Source organism: Ursus arctos, unplaced genomic scaffold (genome assembly GCF_023065955.2).
Source record: "Ursus arctos isolate Adak ecotype North America unplaced genomic scaffold, UrsArc2.0 scaffold_3, whole genome shotgun sequence".
Lineage (NCBI taxonomy): Eukaryota > Metazoa > Chordata > Mammalia > Carnivora > Ursidae > Ursus > Ursus arctos.
This window is the reverse complement of record NW_026622985.1, coordinates 24817262-24835291: the sequence shown is the minus strand read 5'-3', so window position 1 is coordinate 24835291 and position 18030 is coordinate 24817262. Positions and strand designations below refer to the sequence as shown.

The window sequence follows — 18030 nt, the reverse complement described above, 5'->3', positions numbered from 1 at the left end:
TACATGTGTATGATTTATCTGGGTGTTTGCACTTGGCTTTAATTCACTCTTATACAGAGTTAAAAATTATTTTGTGAGGTGTATCTCAACTGGGTCATTTATTCTCTGTTGGCAAATTATTATTTGAATTATCTCCAGTTGAGTGCTACTGTGAATACTGCTGTTGAATTTTCTTGAACAAGTCTCCTGGTGCATAAATGCAGGGATACCTGTAGGGTGTTATATACACGATAGGAAAATTAATAAACTGTAGGGTACTCACAAAGTATGAAAATCGTTTTCCAAAATAGTTGTATCAGTTTATACATCAGCTAGCTGTATACGAGTCCCCATTGATCCGTATTCTGACCAATAAATGGCCATGTCAGACTTCTTAACTGTAGGCCGTCAAATGGATGTAAAGTAGTACCTCTACTTCTTAGTAATGAAGCAGACATCTTACTTTATATCCATTCACCGTTTTTATTTCTTTAGTGAAATATCTGCTCATATCGTCTGCATATTTTAATTTTTAAAATTGATTTGTAGGTTATGTGTTCTTGGTGGTAACCCCATTTTAAGTTCTGTGTAATGCAAATACCTTTTTTTGACTTGCTTGTGACTTGTCTTTTCATTGTCCTGGTGGTGTACTTTGATAAAATAAGTTCTTAATTTTAATGTAGTCACAGTCACCTTTTAAAAAGGTTTTTAGTAACCAGGGATGTACTGTATGGGGACTAACATAATAAAAAAATATTATTATAAAAATAAGGTATTTAGTAAAAAAAATGTTATTAGTATTTCAGGGTGTGTGTTTTAAGAAATCCTTCCCTATCCTGAGGTCATAAACATTTCTTATATATTTTATTCTAAAAAGTTCTGTGTCTTTCAGATTTATTTAGTCTACCTGCAACTAATGTCAGTACATAGTGTTGGGTTGCACTTTATTTTTATTTATTTATTTATTTATTTATTTATTTATTTATTTATAAAGATTTTATTTAATTATTTGACACAGAGAGAGAGAGAGAGAGCCCAAGCAGGGGGAGAGGCAGAGGGAGAAGCAGACTCCCTGCTGAGCAGGGAGCCTGATGTGGGGTTCGATCCCAGGACTCTGGAATCATGACCTGAGCCCAGGGCAGGTGCTTAACCAACTGAGCCACCCAGGCGCCCCTAGGTTGCACTTCAAATTAAATGTTTTTCTGACCAATTTACCCAGGGCCATTTATTAGCTTGCATTACCCCAGTGAGCTCCAGTTATCAAGCTAGATTTCTGGCAGGCCCAGTCCCTCACCATATTCTTCAGAAGAATCCTGAGTATTCTTGAACCTTCACATGTAATCTAAGTTTTAGATTCAGCATGTTGTTATCCAAGAAGATCTTTACTGGGATTTTGATTGGTATTGCATTGACTCAGACCAAATTGGGAAGATTGATGTCATATGATATTTTGTCCTTCTGATTTATAAATAGACTATTTTTGCCATCAAGCAAGTTCTTATTCTATTCAATAATATTTTAAACTTCCATTGTAAAGTTCCTGTACATCTTCTGTCAGATATAATGCTGGAGGTTATGTTTAGCTTTTCTTAGTCTACAAATCACAACACTGTTACAAGAGTTTGTCCCAGGGTAACTCTGATTTTCCTGTTTACTTATCACTCACCGTTCAGAGTTTTAGCTTACTATATTTTATATATATCTTGGCACTCAGAAATTTTGCCTGCTTTTCTGGCACTTATAAATCTTTATGTTTCTTAAAATATCCAGGATCTTGTTGTAATGTAAAAGGAGAGTTCTTTGGAATATTCGAAATGCCATATTGCCATAAGTTGACACATTTAATTTTTAAGAAATATATACATGAGTTATCCATGGTAAAATAAGTTTTCATTACTGGAAGATTGAAAGCATTCTCTTCAATTTTGGGTATGTAAATACCATTTTTACGCATCATTTACAAATGTAAAGTGTGTTTTCAATAAAAGTTTATTTAATAAAAATACATACTTTCTACTTAAGTGATTAATATTCACTCAATGACAATTGAAAAGGATTCCAATTATATTAATTTTTATCAGCTTACCTTTTTCTTCCAAATATAAGAAGTAGATAATCCGGACATCAAAGTCCCAAGAAAAATGGTCGCAGAATGAAATATGATGTATCTTGCCTTAATTGGATTAAATTGGAGCCTATTGAGATTTCCTTTTTTATCATTTGGAATTGAAGCTCTAGACACCTGGTACGTTATTTGAATCCTGTGGGGGATCAGTGACTATCCTAAATGCGTGAATGGCAGAATACAGAAATCACAATAACTAATTAAATGTGGAATTAGTTAGATTATATGTCAGGGAGAAAGAGTCATGTTTGTTTTTAGACTAAATTCTTTATTTAACTTTTTTGACTCCACAAAAAGAGAAAACACATTATTTCAAAAGGAAATGTTTTGAGGCTAATTGAAAAACAGGTGCTACATTGTACTGTAAATGAATGCAAGATGGCATTATTAATTAACTTCTATTTTTGTTGTAGGCTTATACTCAGACTTCTTGACTAAATGGGCTTAATTTATCTGGGTGGGATGCCAATGTAATTCCACAAGTAAATATACTTGTGGAAAAATATCATGAATGTACAAAATTGAGGCAGATAAAATTTAATACCAGTTAGACCTTATGAGTATTTACTAAGTAGCATTATTTAATTATTTCTCATAATAATACTAAGCTCTTGACATCATTATTAGTGTCATTTTCAATGAGAAAACTGGGTGTTTGAGAAATCCTTTCAATTGCTCAAGGAAATTTATCTAATAGTTAATGTATGTCAGTGCTTCTTAAATTTTAATGACTGTTACTTCACCTGTGGCTCTTGTTAAAATGTACAAGCTTATTCAGTAGACCTGGCCAGAGATACTACATTTCTGATAAGCTCCCAGGTGATACTGATACTTCCAGTATAAAAACTGTACTTTGAATTAGCAAGAGTGGAAGAGCATTCAAATTCAGGTGTGTCTGACTTCAAGATCTGTATTCTTACCTACTATACAGATATATCCTTTGGCCTGAAAAAAGTATATAATCATAAAAAGGAAGAAATGAAGACTAGGGAATATGCTATAAATTACTGTTCATTCAGATTGATTAAGAATTGCACTACTCGGTATTTACCTCAAAGATACAAATGTAGTGATTTTAAGGGGCACCTGTACCCCAATGTTTATAGCAGTAGTGTCCACTATAGGCAAAATATGGAAAGAGCCTAGGTGTCCATCGATAGATGAATGAATAAAGAAGATGTGGTGTACACACACGAACACACACACATACACACACACAATGGAATACTACTCAGCCATCAAAAAATGAAATCTTGCCACTTACAATGACATGGATAGAATTAGAGGGTATTATGCTAAGTGAAATAAGTCAGTCAGAGAAAGACAGTTATTATATGACCTCACTCATATGTGGAATTCAAGAAACAAAACAGGATCATAGGGGAAGGGAGGGAAAAATAAAACAAAATCAGAGAGGGAGACAAACCATAAGAGATTCTTAACCATGGGAAACAAAGTGAGGGTTGCTGGAGGGGAAGGGGCTAGTGGGATGGGGTAACTGGGTGATGGATATTAAGGAGAGCATGTGATGTAATGAGCACTGGCTGTTATATAAGACTGATGAATCACTGAACTCTACCTCTGAACTAATAATGCATTATATATTAATTAATTGAATTTAAATTTAAAAAGTAAAAGGAAAAATCCTAAGATAGAAAAAAAAAATCCTTAATGGATTACTCAAAAAAAAAAAAAAAAAAAGGATATTCCAGTTGATAGAATATTCTGGAGGGCTATGAGTTTTTTTTAAGTGACTCCTATATCAGTTAGCCATCTTCAAAAAATGGCTTAGTGAAGTAAAATATACAGTATTGAAAAATTTTTCTTTTTTATTTGGATGTGAGAAAATTTTAAACCTCTATTCTTCAGTATCAAGATTAGCAACCTAAGATGAAGAAGTAACTTGGATTGGTTGTTTACTCACATATCCACTGAAGAAATTGCCAGTTTAGGTTGATAATTCAGTTTTTTGGTTTTTTTTTTTTTTTTTTTTTTTAAAGAAATTGAACTGCCTGAATTTGTTTTCCTTCCTTCCTTTCACCTTTCCTTCCCTCCTTCCTTCCATTTAGTGGAATGATTACTTTTCAACATCTGTGATATATTTTATTATGCATGCATGTACAGAGATTTTATGGTTTTGAGCCTTTTAAATCAACAGCTTGTTGATTTAAAACTATTTTATTGCTTTTTGTTTATCTTGCATTTGTTTGTATGTTTGACTCTAAACTATTCCTACCAAGATTTTCTTTTTTTCAATTTCAGCATTGATTTTGACATTTTATTCACATTCATTTTATGCTATTGTCTTTTTATCTGTTCTTTCAACCAGCCTTAGAGCTGAAAGAGAAATCAATATAAAAAGTTTTAGTTGCTTTTGCCCTAAAACTATGTCTTTTATAAAAGCAAAACAGACTTTTGTACTTAAATAGTTGTTTTTTTGTTTTGTTTTGTCTTTATGACTATATAAAAACATGTTTCTGATGACTGATATTCAGTAGGCTCTTACAGAAGGCCTATGAGGTAGGCACATTAAACATATTCTTGTTTTATAAATGAGGAAACTCACACCAGACCAGTATTCTTGTTCAAGACTTGAACAGATACAGACTTGTATGAGGTAGTGGTGGAATTCAATTTTAGGATATCTGTCTACGGTTTCTTTTCCCCTCTAAGCCCACACTGGTAATTACTTCAACAAATTTATTTCTGAAATCATCTGCTAAATGACTGTTTTTCTGGCACTTGTTACATCTGTGTCTCAGAAAATGGTTCAATGTGATGAATATTAACATTAATCAACATTAACATTTTTAATTGCCAACATTATTGAATTATTCTAAAACAGACTCAAATCAAAGAGTGTTGACAAGCAACAACCCCCTCCAGAAGAACACCCCAGAGCAACAGTAACCATTTAACATTGTTACCAACATTTATTTCAGCCTGGTCTAGGTTGAAAAATCTACAACTGTATATGAATAGTTCATGGGAGAAATCTCTTCAGCAAAATGATCCAACTTCTAGTGGTGCCTTCTGAAAGGTGGAGGTGAATGAAATAAATCACTGGGCTCATGGCTCGTCAACCTGCGTGGCCAAGGAGACCTGCTGAGTCAGTGAAGCTTTCCAGACATTTTGCTCAAAGAAAATAGGATCAAGATTTTAATAACTGAATTTCTGTAGTGATACTTTTCCAATTATGGTGTATCCTGTCTCCCTCTGGTGTCCTGGTAACTTTAATTAAAACTACTCCAATTTATTATAAAGCTTTAAATACTGTAATATGCCCAAGTCTTTTTTCAACCTTGATATTGAGCTTATGATTAGATAATGAAAAAAGAAAATGACAAATGTTTTCAGTGACTCTTAAGATAGGGTCTTTCTTCTGGAAGGATTAGATTATTGCTGTTTAACCGAATTGGTTGTTTTTAAAATGTTTCTTTAACTACTAAACCCATAGTTCTGTCTCTCTCATGTTTGTCAGAAATGCCTCTAGAGGTTGCTAAAATACAGATTCCTGGCCTATATCTCTAGAGCTTTTAACTTGGAGCTATAGGAAGAAATTTCAGAAAACTGGGTCGAAAGAGATACAGGAGGAAATGTGAAATTCTTCAGACACTCAAAGAAGAATAAAAAATGTATTGTATTTGGGTGTTAGGAATCATTGGTTTACTTTTGTGAGAACACGTTCATTAGAATATATTGGAACAGAAAAAAGGCTACAGTGTTAAAAAGTGATTAGGTTGTGAGAAATTATCAAGAAATTTGTTAGGGGCGCCTGGGTGGCACGGCGGTTAAGCGTCTGCCTTCGGCTCAGGGCGTGATCCCGGCGTTATGGGATCGAGCCCCACATCAGGCTCCTCCGCTATGAGCCTGCTTCTTCCTCTCCCACTCCCCCTGCTTGTGTTCCCTCTCTCGCTGGCTGTCTCTGTCTCTGTCGAATAAATAAATAAAATCTTTAAAAAAAAAAAAAGAAATTTGTGTTTTCATGAAATTTGGTAGCACAGTGCAAGAGAAACATGGAGTACTATTAAAGACTTTGTTTTTCTTTTCTGTTTGTGTTTGACAATGGAGGGCGTATTAGCATGTTTATAGACAGAAGGGAAGGAACCTATGACATTCGAAAATAAGAAAAAAAACTCTAAAGATTGATTCCAGAAAAAGCAGGCATAGAGAAGATCAGAGTCATGCGATTTATCTTTGAAAAAATAGTGGTATTTTTCACTTGAGACAAAAGGGATATTAAATATGAATAAAAACTTCACAGATACAGAAAATCTGAAAGTCATACTCAATGACTACTTCTCTCTTGGTAAAGTAGAAGTTAATGTTTTATGCGAAGAATGAAAGGGCTGTGGGATCTTCAGGACCATACTAAAGACTTGAGGGATCAGAGTAAGAAAAAGTAAAAAGAATCTGTTGTGGGTAAATGAAATGGCTGATAAATAAAACCTAGGGCCTTCCTAACTAACATTGAGAAAAAACAGAAGGCATGAAGTACCTTCATATTCTAAAAATGAAGTCCTAAGCTGCATATGAATTTGAAAGAGCTTTCTGAAATTTGCGTGTGCGTGTGTGTGTGTGTGTGTGTGTGTGTGTTTTGACCATTAGTCCAAAATTTATCTTGCGGCTATAAATTTATCCAGGTTGATGAGAACGAGAGAAATTACTTTGGAGAAAGTATGAAATGTTGTGCTCTTTCTGTGTTCCCAGAAGAAAAATGTGCTTACTCTTCTCTTTAATGTTAGTGTAAATGTCTTTGCGGGGATTGCTCAGCTTGCTTATATATATCCCTTTGACTCTTGAGTGGTAAAGAGACCAGGTAGTCTATTTGTTTTGCAAAGCCAAGATTACTTTTATTTATTTGGATTTGATACATACCTCTGGATGCTAAAAATGAAATGCTGCGGCTAGACAATCTGGCCTGGTGGCTGAGCCATGAAAGGTGGCTTCATTGGGTATAAGCTCAAACACACAGAGGTAGGCCTTATGGGGCGGAGCAGGTCTGTGACTCGATCCAGTAGGGATTCCTGCCAGGGCCAAAGCCAGTCGGGCAGAAAGAGGGTAGATACCCTCTCGGATGGGAATGGAGAGGTAGAGCTGTAAATGGCAGCCGGAAGTGTGGCACTGCAGTTATATAAACTGTTTAGCTTCCAACAATGCGGAAAGCACTCTAGGAGGGGAGCAAGTCTGTGTTGAACATTTGCCACTCCCAGAGAGGACCAGCATGTAATTACTAACAAGAAAGGGCCCTCCATTGCCAGCTTCTCACAGTGCTATCGCTAAAACCAGCGCCTGTGAGCTGGTAAGTGGGGCCCAGAGGGGATCAGGAGGAAAAGCTCAGAGAGTGGAAATAGAAATCTCCCACACTCCTTAACCTGAAACTCCTGAAGTTTCTCAGCCTGAACCAGTCCCAAGCTGAGAATGGGACTACAAATACATTTTAAGCTAAGCTTAGACTTTTAATTTTTAACCTAGATTAGATATTTTAGTTGATTACATGAGATTGTTTTTAGGTGTAAAAGTTGTATATACAGTGCTGAATGGAGAAGTTAGGGAATATGTAAGGATTAAAGTTGTGTTCGAATATGATTAGTACTCAAGCAAACAGGTGATTTAAACAGATTGCAGGTCTATTTTCTCTCATGTAACAAGAAACCTGGTTCAAGGTTTCTCAAGGTAGTTCAAGAGATGTCCAGAAGTCCCCTTTTGTTATTTCCGTGTCTATCTCACTCAGTATCCCCGTCTGCAACAGGGAGTATGAAGTGTGGTACCTTTAATTAAAATGTCAGCTGGTGTCTGCATGAAGACCTTTTCAAGATTTAGTGTGTGTTTTAGGGAAGGGTGTCTAGAGAAAATTCATTTTAAAGAAGCAGAGGAAATAGAGGAAAACATTGCTGGTATGTATGTATGTAGAGTCCCAATCCTTCAGTATAATGGTTATATGTACAATCAAATCAGCTTTCCCTAACAAGGCTTGGCACAATGTGAGTGGTAGTAGTTGAAAGGACTGTGAAGTCCATCTTGGGTTGAAGATTGGCAGAATACATTTTGTAAACATCAAGGATACTTAAGAATTAGTTGGCAGTAGTTGAAATATTTGAAATCATGAACCACAATACATAGGGTCTGGTAATGGTCAAGAATGATAAGTTCAAGACATTTTTATGTGGATAAAGTGTAAGTTTATTGGGAACATTGGAAAAACAAGAAATTGTGGTAAATGATGGAAATTCGAGAAACTAAGAGTTTTAGTAATAGCAAGTTTAGGGCATGAGTGAGTGAGCAGTTTGCTTAGATGGAAAAGAGTAAAAGTTTTTAGAGTTTTAATAGTGCTGAGCAAAGTAATAGTAAGCACTTGAAGAATATCTGCTTTAGTCCAGACACTTTGCTAGGCTCTTCCCATATATTTCTAACACAATTTATATTCTGCAAAGTTTGTATAATTGCTTTCATTTACAGATGAGAAAAGGAAAGTTCAGAGAATTTAAAAAATTTTGGCAAATCAAAACTACTTCTGTATATCTACAAAATATTTGGTGTTTCCTGTGTGCCTCTATTAATTTAAAAACTTACTACATTAACTCATTCAGTCTTCACACTGCATCAGAAAACTCACCTGAAAGTCAGAAAATTCAAGGTCTTGACCAAGTCTTACATAGAGTGAGATACTTGGGCTTGAGTTCTTGTTTTTAGGTTATATAGCTTTTAGCTCTGTACACCATATTTCTCACCTCAACGACATCTCAGTAATCTTAGCCAAAATATATGTATGTGTCATTTGTCCAGTCAACTCAGTTCTCTCTGTAAAGATGACATTATGCCTTTCATGGGGTCTCATGGTACCTTTGGATTTAACTCCTGTAATGTCAGCATCAATTTTGTTTGCCCCATAACGTCTAACACATACTTAAGACATTAATTTTGCCACTAAATAAAATACAGGCATACCTAACCTGCGGAATGTCTTTCCAGTTAATGTTTTTGCAACAGAATGACTCTTGATTTTCGAAATGCAATTTTCACAGCGTAGACCGATTTCTCAGTAACATATTTTTGTTTTTTGGTTTCTTTTTTGCTGATGCCTATAAGGCAACTCTTTATATTTACAGCCTCCAAACTCAATAATTTTTTAAATAATGTGATATCTGGGAAGAGTCGTGATTTACCTTCCAAATGCAGTCAGTAGCACATCAGAATCCTGTGTAGCTGCTTCGAGGAGCAGGCCAGGTGCCGGCCGAGGAGGCCTGCGTGCTTTCTGCTGGCGCTGAGAGGCCAAGCAGGGCTGATCATATGTTAACAATCCTGTTTATGTTTTCATCAGGAAGCAGTGTTTGCAGCACTTCACACTGTCATCTAAGAGTTTCTTACACTTTTCAGTGCACGTGGGCCTGTGATAAGTGCATATTGTACTGTTTTACTTAGGTTTTTGAAAGTTGGTTGGGGGTGTGGTTTGATACAAATACCCTGTGGATTTGTTCCCATTCAACATAATAAATGATCGACTATCAGAATTTTCACTCAAAATAATCAGATTTTTCTGAAGCAGATTACTGGAGTAAATGGGAGATGCCTGTATTTCTTGATACTATTTGTTAATGTGTCAAATGGAAATCTCTAGCAGTACCATCTCATTTCCTCTCTCAGATTATACACTTTCAGAGCATCTTTATGGATTTTTAAATCTAATGTAATTTTAACAGTAAGAATATGGGGCCAAACAGAAGGGATGGTGAAGAACCCAGGGCTGCATTTAGGACCTCTTACATGACACTAAGAGGGAAGCGGATGCATATGCCCTGTGACTGTGGGACTATTCTCTACCACACTCAGTGTTTTAATTTTTATCATATTCTGTTCTGATTAATATATTCTTTAAAGGTTAGCAGTGAAGGGTTTTGAAACACTTTCTACTGTAAGTTTCTCCGTGGGAGAGTATTTTCTCCCTCCCTCATTCCTTAAAGTAGTGTCTTCACTAAATGACTGTCTAAACAAAGACACTTTTGAAAGAGGTAGTTGCCAAATAGCCTTTAACTTGCAGAGCACGATGAATGGTATAGTGCACCTAATTTTTTAATGAAGGTGTTCAAACAAGGAAAAGTTTCAGGCAACAGTTATTGTCTCTTTATAGGAAAAAAAACGTCTTTTGAAAATGTGATTTTCATAGTCTTTGGTTGCCTTAATTCCATAGGATCTGAAAGTAATATTTAAAGTATCAGTAAGAGCCTCACTCTGTTGACCATTTGACCAAGGTAACATGTGCTCTAATAAGGCAGCACTTGAAAAAATTAGTGCGGGGACACCTGGGTGGCTCAGTTGTGAAGCGTCTGCCTTCCTTCGGCTCAGGTCATGATCCTGGGATTGAGCCCCATGTCAGGCTCCCTGCTTGGCGGGAGGCCTGCCTCCCCCTCTCCCACTCCCCCTGCTTGTGTTCCCTCTCTCGCTGTCTCTTTCTCTCTCAAATAAATAAATAAAATCTTAAAAAAAAAAAAAAAAGAAAAGAAAAAATTAGTGTAAAAGAGAGTGTTGGGTTTGTTGATTGCATTTAGGAAATGAGAATTTGATGCATGAGGTGACCTGCAAAGCTCATGTAGGCAGTAATGACTATGGAATTTGTGGGGCCCAGGACAAAATGAGAATGTGAGGCCCTGCTTGAAAAGTGATTAAGAATTTTAAGGTGGCAGCCACAGAGTGTTATACGAGTTGGTGGGGTCCATGTGAGTGAGCAGAGGGCCCAGTATGACTGCACAGGTGGCCCAGCCACGAAGCAGGCTGGTCTTACACACAGGCGCTTAGTGGTGGTCATGGGATTTGTCCAGTGCTGTTCCTAGGATAATCGTCATCAGTCTTTACCTGGTGACTTGGGAGTTTAAGAAACCTGTAATGAAAAGATTATCTCAAAATGAGGCAAAAAAAAAAAAATTCCATTTTTCTTTCTCCTTTTGTGAAATTACAAACTTGTCCCAACAGTGTGATAGAAATGCTCTCATTTAAATATGCTAGTATGATGTTTTGCATAAAAATAAATCTAGAGAAACCGGGCTAATCTAAGGCCACCCTCTTTGATTCACATGCTAGAGTCTGTAGATCGAACTTCATAGCGTGCCATAAATTTGGAGAGGATCTGATCAAGGAGTGTGTACTGTAAACACCGTTTTAGCCTTTTATAGAGTTGAACTTCCAGGGGTGGTTTGATTCCCGAATGTTCTTCACTTTGATTTTTTTAATCCAGTGATGTCTACTTTATCTTTTTATCCATCTTCTTATCCATGAACTCCTTATTTTCCTATCACAAAATTACATAAACTCTAAACCTTCTTTGGTGAATTCATTTTCTGGCTTTTACTGAGTAACATGCAGGTAGACGAAATCCTTTATGAGATAGGTAGGGTCCGCCCAGCTTTTTTTTTTTTTTTTTTTTTAATATACATGAGGGTTTTTTTTTTAAATCTATTCTCAACAATTTTTTAGAGCTTATAAAATCAAGAACTGCATTTGCGAAGATGAGCTGTCTGTGCCTTCCTTAAAATCCCCTGACACAATCTATCATTAGAATGACGGAAAGCCCTGTTAATTTTAATTAGAATATCATTGAACCATAAATCTTGAAGGAATTTGGGGAATTCATTTTTCTGGCCTTCTCCTTTCAGGCAGGTGAATGTCTAAACCACCAAGGTTAGGGAGGGTGTCGTTCTTGTCTCACACATTTTTACTGAGGAAGCTTCCATAGTTGTAATACCCTGTTATAGTTGCTTAGCTTATTTTTCAAGAAATTATTTCTAACATCCACGTCCTTGTCTAGTTTAAAGCTGTTTTGTTTTCTCTTCTCTAGGTGTGTTAAATTTCGACTGGCCTTCTCCTTAAAAAAATATCTCATTTTGTGTTTGTGTGTGTGTGTTGGGAGGGTTGAGAGTGGTAGGGAACATCGACTCATCCTAGCAAATAATGATGATGTTCATTTGCTGAATAGTCATTATTGCTGGGCATTGTTTTAAATTCTTTATACATTATCAGATTTAAGCTTCAGAACAACCTAATGCGGCAGTTACATTATCATGTATGAAGATCGGAGGTGTTGCCTAACAAGGCCAAAGCTAACGAACTCAGAGTACCAAGTGGAAGGGGTTTTAAACCCAGGTAACTCTGACTCTTTAAAGCCTATGCCTTTTAATATGCTACGCTGTATAACCTAAGGAACCCCGTTTCTTTAGCTCTCCTATATATCTGGACATGTCTTATATTCCTTTTTCATTTTGTACTGTATTCTGGAACTTATCAAATATTTATTCTCCAACTTCCTTAGAACATAGAGGCCAGAACTGAAGATGGTAATTTATAAGGAAGCACTCAGAAAAAGCCCAGTACAACTGCAACTTAACCATTTTTCGTTTGCATGTGATCCTACAACAAGAGCTGTTATTTATTCTCTGTGGGTTGTATGGTAGATGATATGTATGTTAGATGATTCTGATATATTTTAAACTTACGTTGGTAAATATACAAGTATATCCTTGTTGTAAATAATTTAAACTATATGAAAATATAGTGTAAGATGAAAACAAAAGTTCTCTTAAGAGCCCACTAGAGTAAATGACTTTTTTCTTTTTTTAATAACAGTTTGGTGATTACCCTTTAAACCCATCGTGTGTGTGTGTGTGTGTGTGTGTGTGTGTGTGTGTGTTCTTTACCAGTATTTCATGTAGATGTTTATGTCATTGGGTATTACTGCATATAATTATTTTTAATAGCTTTGTAGCATTTTAATTATATTAATATATTGTTGTTTACTTAGCCAGTCTCCTATTGAGAGACATCATTTCTATATTTTTGATATAGACAATGCTAATACTGTTTATAGCACATCTTTATATATGGAAAAATGGTTGATTTTTATTTTATTAGAATTAAGTCATATAAATGGGATGGTTGAGTCAAAAAACATATTGGGCACTTCTGTTTTTCTTTTAAGGAAATAGAAATCTTTATTCTTTCCACTAATTCCTTCTTCCCCTTTTTCATATTTGTTTTAAATAACAGGACTTCTGGTAGACGCAGGAGGGAGTGACAAGGTTGCCTTTGGCCCCGTATAATAAGTTAAATACGGTTCCTTAAACAGGAATTAATTTTAAATGATAGATATATTTTTAATTATTATAATAATGTCAAAAACTCATACTCTTCTCTACAGATTAGTGCCTCTGTTGTTGGCAACATAATCAGTGCAAAATTAACAGGCTGGCTGGGGCAAACATCTGTCTTCCAGATTTATTTAAAAAAAAATAGTCTAAGAGTTGCAGTTACTGATTACACACACCAGCTCGTCGGCTATATCTCGCATGCATGATCTCAGCCACAGGCAGGATGCCAGCGTGCCGCACTGTGCGTGAGCCATCCTGCTGTCGGCAGACCTTGTATTCTAGAGCAACTGACACCATCGAGTACCAGTTAAGAGCAAAAATCAAGTTGTGTCTTGACAGCCAAGGCATTAGTTACAAAAGACTGTCTACGCCTTCTGTGGCTAATTTATTCATTTAGTCCCAGGACTCATGACTCCCTAATTGCAGCTGCTCTTATAAATATTGGTCTCTTGTTGCCTGACAGTCCAATTGCTTCTGATTGTTTGCACTGTCTTTTCTCAGATATTCCAGGTCAGATGACTTCAAAGTCCAATATTATGTCATAATGACTCATTTTCTGCAAAAGGGTTTACAGAGAATTTATTGCCGTATACATTACTGCCTGTCCATTTTTTCCCTTCTGCACAACAACATAATGTGACCTCTTAAAAAGGAAGAGAAATAAATCATCTAGTATGATATTTATGTGCTCAGAATACTTCTTTACAACGTGGATGTGCAATAGCCATTTTTGCTTATAGTTAATCCTAATGAGTTTGACTTTTTGCAGAAATGTCCATTGTCATTAGATGACTTTGCACACATCAACTTTCCCCTCTGGAATGGGCTTGTTTAAACTTAGGAGATAAAATACATTAATAGAGTATGTAATTTCTCATGCCTTTATTTAGGCATTATTATTTTGACTCACTAATTGTATCCATTGAGATGAAATTAGTCCCCACAGTTTCTCAGTAAGAGTGACATTTTTAAGTTCAAATATTGCAGTGTTTCAAAAATAACAAATACCTTACATAACACTTTAAATAGAAGGATAATAGTAATAACAATAATTTATTAAGTGCTAACTGTATACTAGGCACTGTGCTAAGGACTTTATTTGCATTTACTTATTTAATCCTTACAGCATACTTTCGGACTTGGTGTTAACATAGTCCCTATTTTAATGGAGCTACTTCATCCAAGGATTTGAATCTGGATCCATTTAACTCCCAAGCTTCTTATAGCAGCATTTCTCCTTATTCTGCCTTGACTACTATATGTCAGATACTCTGCACACTATTTTACATGTATTATTCCATTTAATAATTTCTTCTCTTTCTCTTCCTCTCTCATTCTCCCCCTCTTTTTCCTACTCTTGTTCTTTAGTACTTATGTAAAAATGTGTGGGTGTTGGCTGATGGAGACAGAGATCACAAAATTCTAATTTTTTTTTTTTTTTTAATTAAGCTCAGTGTAATTACTTGGACTTATATGGGAAAATGAGCCATTTAAGAGTGACTATAAACCACATACTGTGCTGGGACCTTTGCACCCATAAATGAATATATCCTGGGAGTGGTTTAGGGAAACTCTGGTCTAAATATTACAACATATACAGTTGTGGTAAAAGCTAAAAAATAATTAGAATTCTTATTTCTAAACTTGTGCTTAAATACCATGCAGATAATTACTCTCATCTAACCAGTGAAACCAACTCTCTCTCTCTCTCTCTCTCTCTGTGTGCATATACATATACATATATATATACACATCTCAGTTGACATTTCAGTAAGTACATTTTACTAGCTCCTAAAGCACCGGGCGGTTATAAGCAAGGATGCAGAGCTGAGTGGATCACTTGCAGTTCTAAAGTTAAGATATGCTCGAAGGGACCAACATTTAATTACAGGTAGTGAGCAGTTGGATGTGAGGGAGGTCTGGCTCCAACATTTGTCACCCCACTGATCATCAGGGTTGATTTGGCTGATCTGGTTGGCTGTGGTGTGCCTTTCCCCCCTCACCGCTCTTTCTGGTTATACCCCTCCTGAAGCTGCATGTTGGGCCAAAGAGGGTGACCTTCCTGGAAAGAGGAGGTTCAGTCTTCACTCAGGGGTATCTGAGTATCTGTGATTCCCTGCTAGAAGCTGCAAAGAAACTCTTCAGTTCCATTTGTAGGAGAAGTTAGAGTGGTCAAGCTTCAGAGACTCCAGACCCATCCAGATGAGGCGCTGCGTGTGATAGTCTATCTTTAAAATAGCTGGGGGGGGGGGCGGGGGGGGGGAGGGAGGGAGGGGGGAGAGAAACAGAGAGAGAGAGAGAAGCAAGGCATGGTATGTAGTGAAAGACAAGACCTCTTATGCCGTTAAAGAAAGAGAGAGAGGGAGAGCGGGGGAGAGAGAGAGAGGCTTCATGGGAGTGGGAAAGGTAAAACGTGGAGATCAGCTGAATTTCTTTAGTAGAATACAAAGAACTTGAGACAACTCTCTTAGAATTTTTATGCTCATAAAAGTTCTAGATGTTTAATGCATTCACTGTTACTCTTTTGCCTTCAAATTGTTTACTGGGGCTTTATAATTTTGAGAATGATGTTATCTTTTGGGAATTAGGAGGGGGAATAGCTCTTTCTTTAATTTCAGTGATGTCAGATGTCTGCCAGTCTTCTGGCCAGGAAAATCAGGCCTGCTTAAGGTTGCTGCACTTCCATGATCAAATTTCTCTTCACTAAATGGTAGTCTCTAGTCCTTAGCTGACATTTCACCCCATTGCCCCATTGCTGTTGGAAGCTACATCAGCATATTAAGAAGCAGCAATTGGCACCTAATGCCTTCCCAAGAAAAAGTTACCCTGTTTTAGTTACCGCAGAGATCCTCAGCTGCTCTCCCTGAAGTATTTCAGACATGCTCAGTGATTTGAAACAGCATTTCTCAGCTGTGTAGAAGGCACACTGAATAAATACTGGAAGGAGGACAGTTTAAAGACTTAAAGGCAGTTCCTGTCAAGGCAGGCCATACTTTTCCTCTCAGCCGCACACACATGGGAATCATCCCTATGATCTGCCAGTGTTTTATTGCCACATAAGTAGGCGTCCATTACAGAGGGAGCTGGCAGCGTACATTTTTGTTGTGTTTGTGTGACAATAGTAATTTCCCGCTTCCCCATTTAGTGACAGTGCTTAAAAAGGAAAATAATGTACACATTTTAAGAAGCAATGAGCTCCAAAAGACTCTTGATAGTTTATATAAATGCAAGATCGTATGTGTGGTATAGCTGATGTTTAAAAAGTGGGTAATACTCAGTTCCTATGAACCAGTGAAAGACTGGAGTCTGCCCCATGTGCCCTCAGTGACGTTAGTATGTCCTTTCCTAATTCACTTGTGGTGTTACTGGCTCAAGTATGACAGAATGAAGTGGTGTTTTGTTTTGTTTTGTTTTGTTTTGTTTTTTTAAAGATTTTATTTATTCATTTGACAGAGAGACAGCCAGTGAGAGAGGGAACACAAGCAGGGGGAGTGGGAGAGAAAGAAGCAGGCTTCCAGTGGAAGAGCCTGATGTGGGGCTCGATCCCAGAACACCAGGATCATGCCCTGAGCTGAATGCAGACGCTTAATGACTGAGCCACCCAGGGGCCCCAGAATGAAGTGTTTTGATTTACATATTAAATCCTGATTCAGTCATTGTAGTTCTTTCCTAATGCTTCAAATAACAAAGTCATTCCATTATATTTAGTTCTCATTATTAGAGAGGGGGGGGGAAATACTTATAGGCATGTCTCCTTGCAAGGAGCTGGGTTTTTCTCTTTATGATAAATTGGGGTGGTGAGAGAAAGAGGAATTGGAAGTAGGACCAGCAGTGATGAAGATATTGGATATTATTTTTTCCCTCAGTTTTGATCAGAGAATAAATAGATTGACTCATGTTTATAAAGACAGCTAGTAATGAAAGGAAATTATTGAGTTATCAAGAACATATACAAACACAAATAAGCAGACGTCAGTGAGAGACAAAACTTGTTCTGTCCTATCAGTGATTAGAACAGTGTGTTAAATATTTTTAAAGCAATTATTTAAATGGTTAAAGTAATTATTATATAAAATAATTAAAACTACCTTATTCAATATCTATGTCCTTCGTAATGCTTAGTGATTCTAATATTGCCATTTGTTAAGTAAAATATATATTAGGTTTTTGATTTCTGAGAGTCTCTTTGTTTACTTTTTATGACCCTGGTATTCCCATACCACAAAACAAATAATGTATTTTTAAAAATACCTCTCACCTTGTGGCATTAATCTAAAATTTTTAGAATTAATAATATTATCCAGTATTTGCAAAGCATAATCAGTGATTAATTAAAATTAATTAATTAGTTAAAATTCAATGAGGGGCACCTCGCTGGCTCAGTTGGTAGAGCATTCGACTCTTGATCTCAGGGTCATGAGTTCAAGCCCCATGTTGGGCATAGAGCTTATTTAAAAAGAGAAAACTTAGTAAGAAAGAAAGATGAGAGAACAAGTTAAATTTTAATTAATTCTGATATTTGTGGCCACTAGTCGATTTGTGTATGGAATTAGCTATGTTGTGAAAGGCAGTGATTGTATTGTCTTGCTCAGGATTTAATTTCTAGAGTCTTAATTTCTTTACTTCGTGTCATCAATAGAGAATGACATTTTATTTCCAATTAAACAGGTGAATTGCCTTGTGTATTGTTTCACTTTATTTATTTGTTTATTTTGCAAATCTTTATCTTTCCCTCTGCAACATTTTCAACCTTTGCTCAGTGTGTTTCTTTTAAACAAATCTAATGAATTC

At 36.3% G+C, this 18030-nt stretch overlaps 1 protein-coding gene across 9 annotated transcripts in view; it reads left to right on the top strand.

The window, feature by feature from the left end:
• The window catches only part of CACNA2D1 (calcium voltage-gated channel auxiliary subunit alpha2delta 1), a 484525-nt gene that overhangs the window by 101744 nt on the left and 364751 nt on the right, over positions 1–18030 (top strand). The window lies entirely within an intron of this gene.